The sequence below is a fragment of the Passer domesticus genome, chromosome 12 (genome assembly GCF_036417665.1).
Source record: "Passer domesticus isolate bPasDom1 chromosome 12, bPasDom1.hap1, whole genome shotgun sequence".
NCBI classification, from domain to species: domain Eukaryota; kingdom Metazoa; phylum Chordata; class Aves; order Passeriformes; family Passeridae; genus Passer; species Passer domesticus.
In genome coordinates this window covers 9552535-9574924 of record NC_087485.1, presented here as the reverse complement: position 1 = coordinate 9574924, position 22390 = coordinate 9552535, and the positions used below count along the sequence as shown (strand labels likewise).

Sequence of the window (22390 nt, the reverse complement as noted above, 5' to 3'; positions counted from 1 at the left end):
CCCATTCTCATTTTCAGCCTGGTGAAGATGAAAATCTGCTGTCCACTTCAGGTGTAAAACTGAGAAAAGCTGAACAGCTCTGCAGAGCAACCAGCTCAGCATCTCCCTGTCAGCTGCCCTGGGAAAATCTTCTCATTTTCCTCTCCTCCAGCCCAGAAGCAAAATCAACTAATATCATGGCTGCCTACACAGTGCTCCCAAAACCTTGCTGGCAATTCTTATAGTGCTTCTGGTGAAAAGATTTATGATTTTTCTTATTTCCCCCCCACCTAGAGCCTAGTTTAATATCCCTTCTTTTTTTATGCCTCCCTCTCCCCACTATAAAAAATGGTTTCCCTTTTGCTGCCAGGGACAAGCAGAAAGTGAGCCAGTACCCAGCAGTTTGTCCCCAACCTGTTGAGATTCCCACCCTGCTACCACAGCACCCACAATAGCTGTGGCACTCCAGTCTCCCAAGGATCCTGCAGGGGGAATTCCTCCATTCTGAAATGCTCTCATGAAATTATGAATAATGAATACTTGGAGTTTTTCATCACTACTGCTACCTCATCTGCAGTGGTTCAAGGCCAAACAAAGCAAAGTGTAAGGACATATGTGAAATATTATATTGGACTAATATAGTTGGAAAAATAGACAAGTTCTTCAGTATATAAATCTCTCTTTAGGCAACCTTGTGCATCCAAAGTTTGTGCTTCTTCCTGACAGTTTTTCTAGTCGTCTTCTCCTTTGGGAGTTTCTTTGTTTTAATTCAACAAACAATTCAGCAGCCTTGTCAAGAATTAATTAGGTGGCTCAGGCAAAAATACTCAAAACAATCTCCTACCTCTGTTTACAGCAGGACTGCACCAGCCTAGCTGCACCTCTATTTTCATAAAGCCTGTATTAATCTGCAGATTGCCTTCCCTCACAAAACCCCAACAGCTCACTGTCTCCTCTGCTTCTCTGTTTGCCAAAACAAAACTCAGGGAAGAAAGAAAATGATATGGTAATTAAATTCTCTCTCTGTTTTAAAGGGACAAGCTGTCTTTCTGTACTAATCTGCTCCTTGCAAATTCAAGACAAATACAAGAGAATTAATATTGTACAGTTCTTGCTAATGTACTAACTATAAATTGCTGGCTACCAAATGAAAAGTAGGAACAATAATATGCAAGCTGTTATTAAAAACCATTTACAGTACCAGAAAGTTAACAATTTCTATCCAGAGGATTCTGCTATAGCAGATGAGATTACACTGCAAAAAATAAAATCTCCAATATAATTTGCCAATTCGTTCTTCATCAATCCTTTCAAGATTAAGGACGGTTTAAGACATGGTAATTTGGAAGGGAGGGATCCAAACCTGTGGGTACTCTCAGTACTGAGTAAACCCCAGAATTTCCCATAGGTAAACAATGAAACTTAATTAACAGGTCAAGTGAGTGATTCGAGGGATTTTTGTAACACCTGTTTCCATATGCTCAGAGGGACTATTTTAGTGGTATTTGACAGTGCACCCATTTTGACTACGGCCCAAATGGAGTAGATAAGGTAAACTGATTTTCTGATTTTACTTGAGACACTGTTGCCCCTTTTCCATATGTTCAGATTCCTGTGGGGTTTTTTTTATTTTTTCCCCACACAATACTTCATAACTATGCAGAAAGGATAGAGGATTTTTACTTGTTTTAGCCTTAATAAAATGGAATATTTTCCATCAGGGTGTGTTGTGACTCAAAATAAACAGGGGACTGACAGCTGGTAGAGAATGATACTGAATTGTTACACCAAAAATATTTTTACCTTTGCATACACAGCATGAAATTGATTCCAAGGGAAGATTATTGGCTTTGTAGTGAGTTACATTATTTAGGTGGATGCATCTCATTCTGTATCTAGGATTCCAGTTTAGTGCCTTGAGACCCTTCAGTCCCCCAAGGATCCAAAGATTTAAAGTTTTGTGGGCTGGAACTTTGAGGACAGAGGTGACAACACAGCAGACAAAGCCAAGAAGTCTCAGCTCTGCTGACCTGGATCTCTCTCTCTCTGATGCTGCAAGGACTAGAAAAACCCTTTAAAAGGCCATCATCAGTTCTAAAACAAAGAGAAAAATATTCGTCTTAGGAGAAAAAGTCATGAGTCCAATTCTCAGCTTCTTGGGGCCAAAGATCTTATATGAACGTTAAAGAAAATGTAGAGGAGGAGAAACAAGCATACAATGCAAGAGCCATGTGAGATCAGCAGATCTATGTCTCAGCAAGAATATATTTATAAAAAACATGTGTGCACTGTGAATTTTACCTGATTGCCACTAATAGTAGCTAAAAAGATTCTCAGTAATTCTCTGATTTTTCATTTTTCTCAGTAAGAGTACTCCTGCTTGTGTTGTAAAGATCCCAAGTGTAAGATCAGACTCCAAGGAAAGAGCTCCAGAAGGTACTGACACTGTCCCTGGTGCTGTGGCACTGATACATTTCTTGGAAAATGTCATGGATTACCTGCACTCTGTATGTTCTTATGTTGTAAATTTAATTTTCTACCTGGACTACACTTCCCATGCTGCAATAGGATCTCATCATTCAGAGAGAAAAAACAATAAAGCATCATGCAAGGCATCTGACCAAGAGATCTACACTAAAGAAGTACATGGGCATGAAACCATGAAATTACCAGTGCTGTAAGATATTACTGCAGCTTTTGTAACCAGAGGCTTCTGGATCCAGCCACTCCTTCCTTCCCCTGCTACAAAAAAAAACCAAAAAACAACCAAACAAACCAAAATAAAACAACACCAATAAACCTTCAAAATCACTCCTCACTCCCCTACATAGACCCTTATATGTGTAAATAATGCTACTGAAATCTAGAAAGCAGGCACATCTCTATTAATGTGACTGCCAAATCAAGTTCTCACGCAGTCAGCACATAAAATAAAGACATATGGAATTAAATTCATTGTCTTCAATCAGTAAAAAGTAAAAGAATTCAAATTAATTATGCAAACTTTAAAAAACACATTTAGGGATGTGATTTGTTTAGAAGGTACGTTTTGCACACTACCTGAATCTAGCTGAGAGAACACATAAAACATTCATTTCATTTTCTGCTATGTGCTCGTTTAGTACAATACACTCAGCCATAATGATGTAGCTAACAATTTTATGGTCTTGTATGATTCATGCTGCAAAGGATACCATGCCACACTGAAACCTTTTTATTATCAATCATTGGGAAACACAAGCTTGAAGACTGGCATTAATTAAGAGGGTAAGGATTTACAAATGCTTCTGCTTCATTCTCTAAATATAAATATTCATGGTAGTATCTATGGATCACTTTTTGAAGTAAAAATTGATCTTAGAAAATAAGGAGTTGTAAAGGCAATAGAAGCATAATTATGAAAGGCTGTCTTCAAATCTTACAACTGGAATACTTTATGACAATAATTCTCTCCTTGTTGTAAAAACAAAAATATTGGAATAATTATGGAAATACAACAAAGGTGACCATGAATTTAGATGCCTTGTTAAAATAATTTCTTTTTTAATAAAAAGGATTACATGTCTATTTTGCTTTCTTCTTTTGCTTTACCATGTATTTCCCTCTGGTTCCTTTGTGTCTGTTTCTCAGGAGGCCTGTTAGATGTGCACCTCTCATACACACCTTCACATTCCCATTTCCTTGTGTTCATGCCTATATTGCTGTCACTACTGTCTGTGTATCTTCCTGAACAAATCTCACAGGTTTTCTACATGTATTCCAAACTGGGCATTAGCTAGAACTAAAGTAGCTCTTTTTCATTTGTATTTATATTCCTAATTCTCTTTGTGCAAGTAATTATGGTAAATACATGCTAATTAAGCACACATTGTAAAGAAAACCTATAACTGACTGTACCTGCTTGATAACCCATTACTTGTTTATATTTTTATTAGTCCAAAGAACACTAAGTAATATACACATGAAAAAAATTACATATGTAATTAGAAGGATTGGTTCCACCTCACCTAAGATATAGAAAACAATTAATTTATTTGAAACAGATTGAATATTGCAAATAAAAAGACTGGCAACAACTAGTGATGCCTGTGGTGAGGAACTCATTCCTGCAAAGAGTCTACACCTCATTAGACTGAGGTAAGACAAACACTTGGCTAACTACAGATCTGAAGAAAGCACAGAAATTCAAAGTTTTTCCTAGCTTTAAACACAAAAAGAAAACTTGGTTTCCACTGCAATATTTTCTAGGTCATCAAGAAACAGATGTTTTTCATTTAACAATTCCATAAGTAAATAAAACAACTTCTGATGATAAACATTCAGGCAAAATGACTGAAAACAGTGTCTTCTCAAGTGTCCTGAAGGTAAGGGACCTATTTCAACTTGTCCACACTTGCTATCTCCACATTTAAAATCTGCCAGCTAGCAACTGGCAAAGAATATTGATAAAAAACAAACCAAATTGACTTCTTAGTTACTTTGATTTTTTTCCCCCTCTTTTAATGTTGTTGACAAGATTGGTAGAGGATGCAAAAATATCTTTCTGTCTCTTCAAACCCTTTGTTGATCTATTTTGTCTTTATTATTTTGTTCTAACAAGCACGCCCCAGCTTCTGGAATTCATCAGCCTAAAACACCATTTAGTATCTTCTATTTTCAGACTAGCTCTTATTAAGCTAAACCATTCAGTGAATAATGCCTATGCCTGTACAGTGTGTGATTAAATACAACTATATTCAGTGCTTTCATGTATGAATTCTGCTTGGGAGAAAAATTGCCATGCTGCTGGACAGCATATTTGAATATTCTTCCCCATCACAATTATTTATTATTTCTATTAGCTAATGTTGTTTTACTCCTAATTATGGGTAATTAGATGATGAGTTGTCAGCACAATCAATTCACTTAGAAGCTTCTACATTTAATTAACTCAAGATGGTTTTGAACATTTAAATGTCAAAACAACATTTAGAAAACAGAACATTAATATGTTGTTCATTGAGCTGTACATTATAGAATGTGACTTAAAGAACCAAAGGTTTTGGTGTGATGACAGGTCTCAAATTCTGCTTGTAAAGAGTCCAAATTTACTGTACATTTTGACAGCTTTACTACAATGTCTTTGGACTTGGCAGGACACCTGGTACAGAACTTCAGTGCTGATCTGAGAATACCAACTACTGCAGGACTTGGTGGAAAATGGAAAAACACCCTTCCCAAACACCAGCATCTAGGAGAGCTGCGATGTCAAGCTCCATCCATTTCAATGGCTTCAGCATGGAGATGGCTGCTCTCAACAGAAGATGGAAAGGAAAGGTGGAGTCAGAGCCATCATCAGCTGAAGAAGGGCACTAGACAGAGGGAGGTGTAAGATGGCAGGGCCTTCAGGTCCATGTTTGTCCTGGACCATGTGATAAGAGACAAAAAATGCATTCATTTCTGTTGGTTTTTACCCTGTTCTGCAAAAGGATGATGAGAGCACATCAGGACAAGACCGATGGGAAGTTTCAGAGAAAGAAAGAATTTGCCCCACCCACAGTTTTTTATTTATTGTTACCATTGCTGAAAAAGCACCCTTCAAAGCCTGACAAACTGTTATAACACCTGAAACCCTTTGATATTAACAATGAAGTTCATTGTTCTGTTTGAACACATCTTTCCAAAATAATCATTAAGCCACCAAGTGCCTATCCTGATATTACAGTTTCCTCTTTAACATATGAAATCATAAGATGATCTTAAAAAGGTTAGGAGCTACTGAGCATGTTAGTGGAGTTTTCTATTCCTAGCAGGTATCTCAGTCTCTCTCTCTCCTCCAGGATGTACAGTTGCAGTGGAAGTAGTGGTGAAGGATGCCAGACTAGCCAGCAAAGACACCATTCTATTGCTCATGAAGAATAGATGTAATCAGGGATCTGGCTTTGGGGTCCCTTATAAGCTCTCCTGGAGATGAACAGAGCAAGGGTGGGAGAAGAGCTCATGACCCATCATGGTTTTGAAAACATACCTAGGAATATCTTCCTTTCCTGTCACTGCACCAAGCTTGCAAGGTACTAAGCCCAGGCTGGCAAATTCTAAGAGTTAATCCTTATTCCCACAGTGACCACGTGTAAGGGTTTTCATATCAGAAAACCTGCCAGAGGGAAACTGAGATGTTTGAGATAATATCTGACAAGGATTTATGTTTTTCTTTTATCACCAGGACTTTCGGAAAAGTGGCTTGGAAAGGCTTGAGAGCTTCAGGCCTCGCTCAAAGCCAGCTCGATCACTAGACAAAGGCAGATTCTTGCCCTATGAGCTTTACACATTAAAAAATGGTGGCTTAAAGGCTGCCTTTTTCCAGCCTAAAACCTATAATTGTAAATTTCTATGCCGAAGTTTCGGAGTTGATGGAATCCATCCTGCTCTAGTGAAATTTTGAACTGTTCTCCAGGGTCAGAACTTCTGGCTTTAGGAAAGGGCTTTGTGACAGAATCTAATCTATGGTCATCTTTCAGTCAATACATGCATTTGCTTAAATTTCTTACAAAATCCCCATGGCTATCCAGACTCAGCTTTACAATGCTGAACAAAGCAGCAAAACAAGAAAACAAGTCACCAGCTATATTTCCAGCACTAAGTCAAGTCATACATATTTCAATTCACATGGCATTTGCTCTTTCACATCTCTGAAAGTTACCCTGCTTTTCACTCTGACAAGCTGTCATTGTTTCTAGTAACACATTTTTGTTTCAATGTTGGGAGACTTTTCATTACCTTCTCTATCAGAAGAACTGTTTTCCACAGTACATATCCCAAAGGCCCGAGTGAAAGAATGCTGCCTGCTTGCCTTAGTACCAAAGCCTGAACTTGAGAGTTGGCACAAATGACAATAAAAAGAAATTACTGAGAATTTGGGGGTGTCTCATACCAAGTAGACAGAATAACTTTAAGACCTATAAAATAAACACAATTTCCTTCTGTTGCACAGTAGGCATTATTCATTACCAGTATGGTTTTGTTGTGGCTGCGCTGTGTTTTGGTACTGAACATCAACAACATGACAGAAATATTTCAGCCTTTCTATTCTCTTTCTACAAATGTGAGTGTAACAGTAAAGCCAAATGACAGGTACTCCCCCACTTGCTGGTATTCCATCAGTCAGGCACAGTTGGAACAGCATGGGGCCCCGATGAAGCTGCGTAAGCCAGCACCTATTAGCTGCTTCCTTTGATTCTCCTGCTACTGCTCAGACACAGAGCAGGGTGTTGCAAAGGATAAGCAGCACTAAAAACAGACAAAAAAATTATTATCCCAAACAAAGGTCAATAAGGTATTCTGAAGACCTTCTCTGTTTCACTTTCTGGTTTTTAGAACAAACTGTCCTCTCAAGATCTCAATAGTTTCCGTGAGCCTGAAAATAATTCAAGATCTCTGTATAGTTTGAGAAAGTTTTTAAAAATGCAGCATGCAGTGCAACAGTTTGAAGCCTCTCATACAAGACAGAAAGATAAAGAAGAAAAGTAATCATGATGAATGCCTTTTCCTGCTCTTGTTCTTTTTCTCTCCATTCCTAAATTCCTTTCTATTGCTAACCAGAATACATGATTTTCAAATTCATTTTACAAAGTTAATGTTAGGCTAGGGGTGGATTGGGGATGCTGCTTCCTCAAACCAACAATTCTTTACATATTATTTTCAGTCCTTGAGAGTGTCCAGAATGAGCTGGGGCAGTGAGATCAGTTTGTAGCTATTATGTTCATGACTACGCCTTTCTTTTCCTCATGATAGTTAATTTATAGATTCTTACATGCAAACCCACTGTTTTTCAAAATCATGAATTCAGAAAGTTAAAATGTACAACCTACAAGGCAGGAGTGAATCTGTATACATATACACAAACACAAATAGAGGAAGTCATGCAACTCAGTGAAGTTCCTGGATGTGTGCTCTTTGAAGTTTTATGCTGTATGGTTGGACATGCCAAAAGCTGAACTTTTGGTAAGATTGAAGTAAATTAAAAATAAATGCAGAAATTCTTAGAGGTTGATATGTGATTTGGAGAGCCTTAAACAGCCAATGAATTTCAGCTTGCAGAGTCACTATGCCATAATTGCATGGTTATGAACTTTTATTAGTTGATTGCTCCCTTCCAACCTGCCCATTTTTTAAATCATCACAGGCCTTTCTCCACTCACACTGAAGCCAAAGGCTCTGTTCCAAGTGCTGCTCCTGGCACGTGGGGCAGGGCTGCAACCCACAGTGCACACTGCAAGCAGAGGAAATGTCTGTGAGGAAAGGAGTTCTGCTGCTCCCACTGAAAAGCCCACACCTAAAATAGTATTTTTTACCATCAGGGATGTCCTGGATGCTAATGTATGTCCTAAGCGGGTTTTCTGAGAACTGTGCATAGAGAATTAATACTAGATTGATTTTCCAACCACATAAAAATCAGCCTACATCTGAGCTGGTCACAATGGTGCAGGTTTGACAGAGTCTGGGTAAGGCAGACTTCAGTTTTGAGGCATGTTTGGACAGCTTTGACTGTGCTTCTCCAACCTATACATTTGACTGAAATACTCCTTCAGGTAGGCACCAATTTCTTTCTATAACAGAGACATAGAGTCCTGATCTTGAAATATTTTCAATATTTCAGAATATAACCATATGCATAAGTAATAACTGGGATATGTTTTAGCACTTCCCTCATCTCAGTGAAGTATATATCTAAGTGGCACCAAAATACTGGGTATTTCTGCTCTGAAATACTTATGTAAATCACTGCTATTTTGAACACAGTTCTCTGTTAGCACCAACATTTGTGGCTTGCAAAAGGCATTATTCTATGCTTATGCTTGGCATTCTTACTGGAATTGTAATTCTGAAAAATCATCGCAGCCATCTAAAGGGGCTTGTGCATAAAGTTCCTGCTCCCTTAAACACTGCTTAAGCCAGAATGACTAATGGTCTTTTTCAAGGATGACTAGATTTATATATCTTCCCTCAGGACTCAATGCTCTCATGCAGCCAAGAAACCTTTTATTAAAATGCTAGCAATATAGTTACATTTTACTCTCAATACCTGCAGACCAAAGATTTCTACAGAGATCAAACTGCAAAAACAGCAAAGCAGGAATGACTGAGAATCACACTGATCTCACAGAAAGCTGGCACTGCATTTCCAAAAATAAATTCCAGTTCCAACCCTTTCATTCCCACAATCAAATACAGGTGCAGCTGTACAACAGTAATCAATGGCGGATAGAGACAGATGTGCAACTATCCAATTTGCAAACAAAGAACGCACATGTCAGTAGCATGGACGACCACATCTTCACTTCAAAGAGTTTAGGACTGGATTTTGGCAGGCAAAAACATACATGTGTTTGGGAGGCTCAACAGTGCAAGAAACGATCGTATGCTCACTAATCAAAATCCAGCAGAGGCCTTCTTTGACAATTTGGCCCTAAATATTAAGCAGTGCCTGGGGGCTGATTAAAATTGACCTCTCCAGGGCATAGATCATGCAACACTAAGAAAACAAGCTGAAGAAACAGAAGCAAAGACTGCTGTTCTCTGCATCTTTATTGGTATGAAAACTCTTAAGACGCCAAACGAGGGGGGTGTTCAGGGGGAGACGTTAATATCTGAGGAGGGAGATCAAAAGCAGTTAACGTTCCTGGCACTGCATTGTGGCATGTGTATCTTTATACTTTTAAACTTGCAGTATTAAAAAAAAAAAATTAAAAAAAGGGAAAAAGCAAAAAGAAACATTTCTTTGTTAAATCAAATATTGCCACATGTTACTCATTTTAGGCTTGCTGTCCTAAGATCCAGCTTAATTTAGTCTGCATTGAACATTTCTGATCTGAACATTTAATGTGGCAATGTTTTGCTCTGCCAGGAATATTATCTGAATGTTAAACATGATCTCAATTTATTCATCAGAAAATGGCAAGCATGATACCAAAGGTCACTTTGTTTATATTGTCCTCCAACTCCATAACTTACAGCCTGTTTCTTTCATCTTCAAACCTCAGAACACTCAACATTATTGGATGTTACAATGTGGGTAAGAGAATGGGATTCTTTTTTTTTTTCTAAAGCATTTTTATTTGGAACTGGAGGGAAGGAAACAGCCTTGTTCAGCAGCAAGGAAAAGCACAGAAACATGCAATAACACATCTGCTCTGTTATGAACTGGTAACTGATATGCAAGATAAGGTTGCCCTGGTATGGAGGATGCATAAGAAGCTGTGTGCATTACATCTTAATGCTCACAATGCAATTATGGCTTTTTGATTCTGTAAGCAGTTGCTGATCTCAGCCACATCAGAATAAAACCACAACCACCACATACACATTTTTCATGCAAAACATGGCCACAAAGTCTTTGCAGAACCCGAGCCAAATTCTGATATTAATTACACTGGCAGAACTTTGCAGTAGTACCACATTCACAAGCAGCTCTGCAGTTCAAAACTGTATCTACAGCAGCAAGATTAGCTTAGAAACTGGTACCTATTCTTCAGAAAGCATTGTACTTTGCTCATATTACCAGTTAGGATGATTCCAATGCTGAAAATGCTTGTCTCTCCTCCCCTCAACATCTAAAGGCAGCTTGAATCTCAAAGAATAGAACTATACAAATGCATAAGCATGTAGATAAAAGACATGTGAACCGAAACATCCATTTCAAAATAACCCAAACTATTGTCTTTCTGAAGTGGCAGAGACATATTCTTTACTATTTGTCACTTCTAAAGAAATATTAGCATTTACCTTGCTTGCTGATAACTCATTATTAGTTTATCACTTAATGAATTCAGATGTTAAATTTTCTTTTACCTTATTAAAGAGTCAGTTCCCTGCTATTATATTGACTTGATACCATTTTCACACAGTCACATATCAGATATCAGGAAAGAAATATCCATCTGTTAATTCACTATCAATAAAATCCAAAGAAACAAAACTGATTACTGGTACCCAGGCTTTTCAAATCCAGGCCATAGAATCATTCAATATGGTATTGATACTTCCCATCAAAACACTCCTCTGTGCATTATAAATGCGAGGCTGAAGAAAAAGAAATATCTCAAACTTTATCAGAAGGAGCACCTTTGCAGAAAACCCTAATGCTGAAGGGAGCTCCGAGAAATGCTGCACCGAGAGAAGGCTGAACAGGTAACATGATGCAGACATGCAGATGTTCAAAAGGACTAAATCCAGTTCCAGGTGCACTTTTCATGGCCCAAAAGTATCAGGCCCCCATCTGAGCATTGGGCTGACCCAGAACAGCATTTTCATGACAGTGGAATTCCCTAAAACTTGCAGGTCTAAAACGTAGTCTTATTTGGAGATTGATCGCCAGATGTCGAAAAGCATCAAGTATTGGACCAACTCTGCTTTTGTAATCTTAGCTCTGATTTTGGTGGCAGCAGAACTAAACCTTGATTCCCCTCAAAGAGTACTCCACCGATGACAATTTAGAACATCAAGGCTGTATTTTGAGTGCATGTATTAGCAGATCCCATAGTTATATTTCTTCTCAATCACACTTCATGCAAGTAGTTAGTGACCTCAGCAGTTCTATTCATTGAAAATCCTCCATTTTTTAAATTTTACAGGTACAGCCACCTTAAGTCTTATAATTACAAAGATTTTTTTTTTCAGTGACAGACAGACATATACACAAGTGTGTTAATTGACAGAGCACCTTACCTCCCTAATGCATTCTTATGTTTTATATACAGGTAAGCTTCAAGAGTGCATTTCTTAATCCAATGAAATATTTATCAGATCTGAGATCTAAAGTGTACATATTCAATTTTTTATGCACACCTTTACATGATTCATGAAATTCACTCATAATGTGAGTTCTTTTCATTAAATTTTGTTTTTATGTATCATTGTTACCTCTTTTTTTACAACCAGATTTATATTGAACTGACAAATATCATTCTGGTATCTTTGAACAAAGTAGTTCTTACCTTTTGATAGAAATCATGAAGCTCTAGCTCCTGTGGTATTTTTCTCTGTAAATAAACAAACCAAAGAAAAGAACAAAATTCAGGATAATGTTAAATCTGCCATGAAAAACAATGTGTTACATTATGTAAGTTAGATTCTTTATTAAAGTTTATGTTCAGAGATGGCCACTCCTACATGTAATAACACTGATTAAAAAGAGAATATTCTGAATGTACATAGAAATGCACCATCACATTTAACCCAAAATGGATTTTGGACTTAAGATTGTTTGGTTTGTCAATCAAATTTGTGGTCCCATACATCTTAAAGGGAAGTTTGGTTTTCAATCAAAATCAAGCTCCTGTAAACAAAAATGTAGTCTTGCATTGCAGGTACAAGGGAGTATAACTGACTGGTGAGGAATAGTTTGGTTGTGGAGGTATTTGTGTTGGGGTTTGTGTGGTTGCTTTGTAACCATTTGATCCAGCACAGCGCTGAGGGTGGGATTTGGGCACCGGAGCACTGTGAGCTCTGCTACTCCAGCAGCAGGAACTGCTCCAAAGCTGGGGTGCTTTCTTTGGGGTGACCTTTGGCTCCACGTCCCTCTGTGCTGCTCAGGGCCCTCCAGCAGCTCTCGGTGAGAGTGCTGAGAGGTGCCCCTCATCATCCAACAAATACTGTGGCTGCTCAGGAAACAGCTACCCAGAGCTTTGTAAAAGCAGGCTGGATTTGCCAGTCACACAGGAACACATTTTATTCCTCTAGGAAACAGGTAAATGTCACAACACACTGACACCCTGCAAGCCAGATACAAAGACATGTCACAGTGTTTGGCCAGCATTCTCCAGAGTGCAAAGCATTTATTTATAAAAACTATCTAATGGACAGCTGGCCTCCTACCTTAGCCCTTCTGTATTGCCTTTTTTATTTTTCTGGAAACACAAGTTTGAGTCCTACACAGTAACACACCTTTGAGGTACTCTCAACTTGTACAGACTCCACAGGAGACATGGGCTTGACACTTTGTATAACCTCAGCTCAAAAATGGGACAAGAAAAGAAAACTTTACAATGTCATTTTTCAAACTCAGCTAAACAGCCCAGAACTGCTGATATTACATTACAGAGTCACAAAATCATAGGGAAAATATTTTACCTTCCTAAATAATTTGAGGTACAAAATTGCACTACTTAATGCTAACTGCACATTGTATTTATTTTTCTTAAGAGAAGGAATACTTTTAAGTAGTAACCCCAACTACTGACCCTTTACATGAACTAATTCCTCAATTAACATAACTTTTTCTTTCCTTTAGTTTTAGTGAGAGGAAAAGAAATTCCAAACACCGTCTCTTTTTCTTTCATTGTTAAGATCAAAAATTGCTCAAACACAAGTTATAGGCAGAAGACAGAATGTCTCTACTGTGAAATAGAGGGTAGGAAATATTTCTTAGGCTGGAAATTAATTGATGTTCAAAATCAGCAAAAGGATTGTGGCTTTTAATACTAACTCCTACATTAAAAAAGTATTGTACACGTGTATATACACAATGTGTATAGCTTTATATGTTTTATATATATGTTCCACTATATACAGTAGTTAACAGGCTGAGATCAGGATTTTATTTTTCCTTGGAAAAGTTGTTGCCACAAAGCCTACAAAATATTATTGCAATAATTCCAGTGATAGGGCTATCTGTGCAGTCAGCAATTTCAGCTCTGTTTATGGTTCAGAACATATAGAGTATTTTTGCAATTAAAACGTAACAAAAAAGGAGACTTCTTTAATAGCTGAAACCACTGTAAAAACTAAGGTCAACTACTTGAAAGAACAAAAAGTGACTGCAAGATTAGTTTCCCTTGAAGTTTTTCTCTAGAGCCTTGTAATCTGGCATGCCAAGCAATATACTCACTTCTGAGAAACTGCTCCAAAACACCAGAATTCTCAGCTGTAGAACATCACTAAACCTTTCATAAAACAGAGTCCCATACTAGTTTTACTTACATTGTTAAGTTAACCATTGCGTCTAGTCATATTAAAAAAAAAAAAATTGAAATAACCTAATTTTTCAGTACTTTAATTTTTCCACTTGATTAGGATTTCCCAAACTTGCACAAAAGTTTCTTGTTATCTGTAGAAAATGGCCATAAACTCACTGGCTTTGAACAGCCAAGGGAATGCTCTCCCTCTCAGGAACATTAAATAATATCAGGGCAGAAAGATTGTCCTGAACCTCTACTCAGTGACTAGAAAACTACGTTAGTCTAGAAAAAAGCATTCCTCCAGCTGAGCATGCATGCCTGTAACTGGACTAAACTCTTTCCCCAATTAAATTATATCAGTGTTGATAGCTCAATCTCCAGGAAACTCTGTCATTATGCCATCAGAGAAAATGATGTTGATTCCCCCCTGTAGATCTCATTAGTGAGGCCAAAGGTGGGAAGAGAACCTCAGTTATTCTTTCAAAAACAGAGGATCACCACAGAGGTGTCCTTTGTGTGAAAGTACAGCCTGGTGTGTAAGTCATGTTTTAGATTCATTTAAAAAAATGAACAAATCCAACAGGAGACGCTGCCACTCTCCTGCTAGTTCAAAGCAAAAAAAGCACTTAAACAATTCATGGTTTATAACAAGGCAGATCACAAAGAATAAAAGAAAATAAATGTTACATAAATCATGTAATCTCTTTCCCAATGCAGTTCATTAACAGCTTCAAAAATAAATCAAATAACATTGCCAAAAAGGAAAAAAAAAAAAAAAGAAGGCTGAGATAATTAGATTTGTACAGCAAACTTATTGTGCCAGCATTCCAAGACATCCTGAAAAGCACACCAACACATTTCTGGCTAAGAGTATTACTAGAATAGTTTTCCTTTGAAAAATGATTTAGTGCAAAAGTACCCCATCCAGAGCAGCTCCAAACACTGCTCCATGCTGCATTTTTCCTTTCCCAGTTGTAAGACCAAATGTTCAAAGTACATATCCCGAGTAAACCAGAAGAGCTGAAGTGGCCAGGGCACAGACCCCGTGGGCAGACCACTCTCCCTTCACAGCAGCCCAGAAAGGCAGAGAGCACAGACCTTCTGCTCTCCCTTATCCTGGAGAAGGGAACTGTGCAGCAAGTGAAAGCTGCTGGACTCAACACTTACAGCCCTGGAGATTATGGATCTGCTTTGGGGTTTTTGTAATTTAAAGTTGTAGCAGATTCTTACAAGTTCAGTAGAGCTGTGGGGAAGAGAAGCTTAGATAAGCCTCAATGAGCAGCTATACACTTCAGCAAGTTGCTACATTCTGTGCACTGTATAATATTTATACATCTTAGCATTTTTTAACTTCTCAGAAATTTCTACCAATGAAATTTTTACCAGTTTTTTTTTTTTTTTCTTCTGAATAGGTACCAGGTACTGTGAAAACTAGTATCCCCGAGAGATGAAGCAGTTTTAAAAATCATCACAACATCAACTCAATTTTGGTATGCTGGACAGAAAAGTTAGAAGTCACGACACAGAATATGGACTAGCACGTCAAGCCATGGGTTCAGGAACTTCTCTGGGACCACTTGAAAATCCCTCACACTTTTCTCTACAGTGTCAGTGAGGTGCGGTGAGATGACACCACTGCTATTTAACAAGACTGAAGGAATGGTCAAATATTACAAAACTGGGATCTCTGGTGAATATATAACATTCACAAGTGATATAAAATGGTAAGAAAATATAGTATGCAAAGAAAATTGCAAAAACAAGCACTGGAAAAACTAGAGCCAGGCAAGCAGAAACAGAAAATTCTATTCAGAGACTAGAAAAGGCTCTCCCTGGAGGGGGAGCCTATAAACCTAATCACAAGACTTCCTTTGGGGAAAATCTAGCAGATAGGCAAACAGAAACAAAATTAGTTAATCAACCCCAAAAAACCACTAAAAACAGTGGAACAAGTTAAAGATGCAAAGTCCTCCATTGAAACCTAATAACAGTTCTACAGAGTCTCCAAAAACACAACTCAGATCCAGCCTCTGGAACAAGGTATTTTATAGCTCAAGGTGATTAAGAAAACTTACCTTTGCCTTGTACAGTCTTGGGGCATGGAAGAAAATACTGTGCTGGAAACAAAGCACCAGGATACCAAACGCAGCCAAGAGCCAGCAGGTGTGGCAGAGCTGACTCTCACATGTCCTGCTTTCCAGTACTTGGCCGCATGCTTTGTTGGTTGCTTTTGTGCATTGTAAAGTTCTGAGTGACTTGAGTTGCTCAAAATAATTAGAGTTTGTACTTTTCAGAGTTTGAGTGCTACAGAATAAAATTTTCGTGAAAGAATGACCAATAATACAAGAATCAGCAATATCTAAACAGCAGACTTGCAAGAGTTGCCATTGAAGGATTGTGTAATCCATTGCTCACAAGTACTCAGCTGGCTGCACCCATCTCTGAAAGGAGTCACTAACTGGATATCAGTGTGTAAGGAGTAATTATTACTCTCTTGAGTTTGAATCTAACCCGAAAGCAGAAAAATCACCATGTGATCTAAGCAACCAACCAGTTATGGGTAAGAACTACCCATTAAATGATATTTACAGTCATTCATTAATAATCCACAGGCTGAACTTTGTTCTCTAATTATATTGTAAATACTTACACAATCATGAATGCAACTGTAGAAATCAGAATGAAGTATGAAGATTGAAAAATGCTAGATGCACCATATAAATCACATACAATACCTAAACTGATTTTCATTACTTACAACCCTATATTTAGCAGCTAAAACTATTGCTCTTAACTTGCTTTGCACTTGCTCTCATGAGAAACAATAGTTTCACAACACTTTTATACATTCTTTAGTTTTACAGACTAAAGCTGAGACAGATTATACAATTTCCTTAATCAAAACACAACAGTGGAGCCAAGGATGAACCCAGATGTCTTCATTTTCAATGCAGGAATTATTCCAGACTTCATTCCTTCATTCAGTGTTGAAGATAGATGTTACAAAAATAATTTTCACTGCTTTAGGTTTATTTTTTTAATTTCAGTGGAATGATTTTTTTTTTTTAATTTGGTAAGTGAAATGAATACAATGTAATCCTTGAAATAAATCCTTTCATTGAAATGATGCTTGGAAAAAGGAACCCTAGTCTGGTATGTGCACAGGCAAAGAACTCAAATTTCAAAATAGCAAATTTCAGCAAAATAAATTGGACGAGTTCAACCACTCAAATTTTCTGTTTGTAAGATCAATTTTGAACCTCTGACTTTTCTCAAAGTATGGAAAAGGAACATGTTGTCAAGAATATTCTTGTTCATTATTGTTGTACATATACTTAAATGTCTTTTAACAAAAGTTCAGGCAACAAAGTTATTGAAGAAGCTGTACCTCATCTCCAAAAATCCACACTGTTCCTAAGAGAGACAGTTGGTGACTTTTTCACAATTATTAACTTCTGGGAATATGCGAATAAAGAGCAAGTCTCATTAGCCACTCACAAAAAAAACCTCTAAATTTAAAATCCCACAAATTTTACAATATTATGAACGCCTTTAAAAGTTTAATTTCTGCTCAGTGCATGGGTTATTGGTTACAAAAGCACAGGAACATGCACAGGATCACTCCAAATCAGTGCCCACTGTGACAACACCTGAGGAGGCAGGCAGGAGCAGCTGGGAGACACAACATTATCCTTGCCAGGAGTGAGGATACAGAAACAGGCAGGGACAGGCTCCCTGCCCTGACTCTGAGCATTCCACCATGCTGCTAATCCAAACTGAATTCCAGATCCACAACATGAACTTATTCCCCATTTTAAAAGATTTTTGTGGTTAAAAGAGATATATAACCAGGATGACAATCCACAAGACAGCATGAATTTATGAAGGCAGAATTACCAAGTCAGGGCAAGAAAACATCTTTTGGAATTGCCTCAGATTCTAATATTTTTCCTCAATAACTTTGCCCAGCAATAATAGAGAAAAAAAACAACCACAATGGTTTCTGGGTGGCTAAAGCGGTTATATCCCAGGCATAAAATACCAAACAAAACTATCTTTTAATAAAAAACTTTCCTTCAAATGTAAAACTGATACCTTTTTCTGGTTTATGGATAATTTAGCTTGATTACTATAATTGTCACAAAAATGCTGAAATATAACTCTCCTCTTCTTTAAACAAAGATTGTCTTACAGGCTTGGGAGCAGTCCATTGACTCTTTTGCATTGGTGGAATAATTCAGAGGGTAAAATTTTAAAGGCACACAGAAATTTGCCTGTCCTGACCCCCCAGTCAGTGTAGAATGGCCATGACTTTCCCTATGACTGCTTAGCACAGGCAGGGCAGAACAAGCAAGAAGCAAAGAGCTCCCAAAGTGTTTCTCAGCTGAGGGAGGGAGGAACCCAGTGCCCAACCCTGGCTGCAGGTGCAGAAGAAGCTTGTGAAACTTTTTGGAGGTGCAGGCAGTGCAGGACCTGATGCCACCCAGCCAGGTGGCAGCAAGCTGCCTCCAGCCACACTCAAGTCAAAAAGCCTTGAGCCAGCTCCACTTCACTTCTCCCTTGCTCACCACCCCCAATCATGGCTAATACACTTCAAGACAATTTTATCTGCATGGTTGCTTCCCAGAGAACATGAATTCTCAGTATGTTTCTTTGAAAACATATGCAGGACCCTTAGAAAATATGGGCACTTCACTGCCACAATGCTAACTTATTAAGGGGTTCCCACTAAAACATCAACAGCTTTAACTGCTGTAACTGACAAATGCCTTCCCTGCTGAAATTAGATCATTTAATAAACAGACAGACCATACATGCTCAGCTCTAATTTTCTCAATTTAGAGTCCCTTTGTAACTAAAAGCAAACTGTCTCTTTCTCTTTGAAGTATTGGAGAAACTGGCTGAAGTTTTATCTTATTGCAACCATGTCCTTATAAGTAATGAGCTACTGTATAATTTTTAAATTGCTGCAGTAAGTCACTTTCTGAAGGGGATCATCCATCTCTGGTTCTTATTTCATACACTCATGACTGAGATACCATCTTTGGGGTTTTTATTGTTAGTTTTAGCCAGTGTAAAACTGACCTCCTTGAATCAAGCCAGAACAGGTCGGTGCTCCTTCACTGAGAATAAACTTCTTCACACATTTCACAGCCCAGCACAGTCTTTCCCCAATTTCTCAGTACCAAATGAGAGATGCCATAACCTAACAGTTTGGTAAATGGTACGTTTTGCTAAATGAAGGTTGTAAAAGAATTGATTTGACTTATTCTGTAGCTTTTACTTGCTCAGTTTACTTTATGTGGACACAAGGACAGAGCCTCACCAACAAAACTGGAGACTGAGTCCGGAAAAAAATGGAGCTGAAAGTGGGGTGTACAGTGTTTTTGGTGGGATGTTATTTAAATTCCAACTAAAGTTAAAGACTGCAAATATGTCTGTGACAATACCCGGTTGAAAAACAACTGAGAAATTAATAATGAAAATCCTGCATCGCCCTGGCCTCTATTTACTCACAGACTCACAAGCCATTCCTTTCTGCATCACAATGTTCTCTGCAAACTTTCCTTTTGTGTTGTACTTTGCACAATGGCCAGCTCAGAGAGGGACTACAAAAACTTGCTGCAAGCATTTAAAAACTGAGAAAATTCCTTGGCATTAGTGATCTAGACCTTTATAACACATCAAAACTGCTTTGTAGGGGTTTCTGTTGTTTTTGTGTGTGTTTGTTTTCAAAACTCAAGCTCTATTTCAACGGTCAGGTCAAACATGGAATTTCACAGTGTATGTTTTGCATGCTCTCATTCATCTGTTCACTGTAACACCTTCTCAGTTTCCATCACTCAGAGTAAAATATTTCATCTCTCTGAAAGCTTAAATAGCAATAGAAACATTGTTAAAACACCAGCAAACTCTTGCTCAGAAATACATTGTTTAAGTGATAGATCACATTTGGCATTTCTACTGTTGTGTACTATAACTGCTTTGTTCAGAATGCTTTACACATAACAGAATTTATAGGAATCTCTTCTAGTGAATAGTATGTCCTAATTTGCTTGAAATATGCATTGCCTATCAGTTATAGATTACACTTTTCTTTTTCCTGGCTCTTTAATGTTAAATGTTTCAGTTTTATGAAGCCTGAGATAAAAACAAAAAACGTCCAGTCCTAGAAAAAAACATAAACACAGAAGAGATAAGTAGTGATGTAACATTCATTAAAAAAACAAAACCAGAACAAACAAAAACAACAACAAAACAGATGATCAAAAGCAAAAAATTGTGGTATGAATAAACTGGTGAGATTGTTTTATGTGAAATCTGATAAAGAATTTGTTACAAGGGGGCCTTCAGTTTGGAGTGTACACAACTTTATACTGGCGGGACTATTTTCCACGTAATGTTTCTAAGGATAAGACACGCTGCCCTCATAGCTTGTCTTCATGTTGGCAGATGTCTGCTGTTAACAAGGGAGTCTTGCATACTCTATTCTCTCCCGGAGTTTTAATTTTGTTCTTTTATTTCTTTGTCAGTTCCTTTTATCTACAATGAAAGTCACACATCCTGAAAGCAGAGTTCTTCCTTGTGCACATGGAATACCTATCTTTGACATTACCATATATACACACACACATATGTTTTCCAATTCTGAGAAAAAAAAATCAAGGGATAATCTTTGGGTATATATTATTTACCAGAATCTGGATTTGAATCTTCACTCACTGCAGCAAAACGGTTCTAAACAACCTTTGATCTACCCCATTTTACACAAGACCTTCTCACGCAAAGCAGTGTTTAACATATTGTCAGTTCTCAGGTCTCTGCCCCATCAGTGCAGACTGTGCTTGTGGTGTACAAGGGACCCCACTCATCCCTGGGATGCCACCAGAGTGGCTGCCTTTTGTACATTACATAACCATTATTTAGTGGTTAAAATGAAAGTGCAGGTCAGAGAAGCTTTAAGAGTGGATTTCTATTTCATATGTACATTAGCAAATCTTCAGAGGCTACCTGGCTAATTGAATACCATCATAATTCCCCTGCACTGAGCCTGTGGAATGAACTGCCATTCAAACATGGAATGGAAAGAGAGACTGCAATATGGCAAATTTAATACAAAGACTTTTAACAGCGATTGCCAGAGGAGCTCTCAAAATTAATCACTTTCAGACAGAACAATGTTGCTAATTCCTATTTAAGTCTGAAATATTTAACATACTGATCTTCTCAGAATGTAGTTCAAAGAGCACTCTCCTCCTCTTCAGAGCAACTAGGGACCAAGCTTCTTTAATAGGATTGCAAGAGCCCCAGAGTGGCTCTGCAGTAGCTTATAAAGATGGTGGGTTATCCTGCCTACTGGGATATTTACTGCATTAGTTTAGTTCAGCTATAATATTTAAAGAAAAACAAGCCAAAATAATGATTCAACAATGGCCCCCTTTTGTGTAGATCAACAGGGACCAGCAGTGGCTGATGTTAGAGCAAGCCAAAAGCCAGGTCTCACCACTTGCAGTGGGCTGGGTGTGCCCATACACCCGACCCCTAAGTCAGACCAGTTTGGTTTCCCAGCATGTGCTGATCAGTTTTCATGTCAAACAGATGCACTTGTAAATGCAAAGATGCACTGCTTATTGTCCAGTTTCTCTCATGCCAAATAATTTTTGGCACCTTTTGCTAAATGAAGCAAAACCACCTTTGCTATTCCAGTCCATTCTCATTTCCTCCTGCCAAATAAACATGCTTGGGTGTTATGATCATTGCACACCTGCTGCCACCACTTCCTGCAAGAAAAAAAGACTCATCTGCCAAAATGCAGGTGCACCAGCAGCAGAGTGCTATCAATACCCCAGGCACTCCATTCCCCAAGAACTGGCAATGGCCTCATCCATGCAAATTAAAGGGTGCATAAGGAAAGAAACAGGTGAATAACTCACCCTTTAACCTCAGCAGCTTTTACCAACATCCATAGAACTGAAATCTGAGAAAACATTAGGTTTGTTTAAGAGTTTTATCAACAGAGCTACCAATCTTATTGGTTTTCAAGTCTCATGGAAATGTTCTGCTCCTCCCTTTTACAAGAAAAATACTCACAGAGCTTGAATGTGAGACCCAAGGACTGCCATTCACCTCACCTGTCTTCAGACTGAGCCACATGTAGTTAATTTTATTCTACATAAGACATATGAAAGGACAGTAAAAATAATATAGTTTAGTTAACCCTTGGCTTAATTATATCTATTGGAGTTGAACAGTCAGACAGTTTAAGTTTCCACAATATTTTAAAGTCTTAAAATATTATTTTTAAACCATAATGTTTGGGCACTGAAAGAGCTTTTCTAACATTTATCTATAGCAGATATGGACTTGAAATAGTTTCATTTACTTTGGTTTCATTCTGAAGCTGAATAGGATTAAAATGACATCTAAACTCAAGTGGACCTCAGCCATGCCACAAATCTCACTCATCTTCCTCTTGT

The 22390-nt window shown here is 38.0% G+C and overlaps 1 long non-coding RNA gene across 3 annotated transcripts in view; it reads right to left on the bottom strand.

Moving 5' to 3' along the window:
* LOC135279265 (uncharacterized) overlaps window positions 1-22390 on the bottom strand; it is a 510274-nt gene that overhangs the window by 315298 nt on the left and 172586 nt on the right. For all 3 annotated transcript variants that reach the window (XR_010346537.1, XR_010346534.1, XR_010346544.1), the window contains one exon: window positions 11952-11996. This is a non-coding gene — a long non-coding RNA (uncharacterized LOC135279265). The remainder of the gene's footprint in view (window positions 1-11951; window positions 11997-22390) is intronic.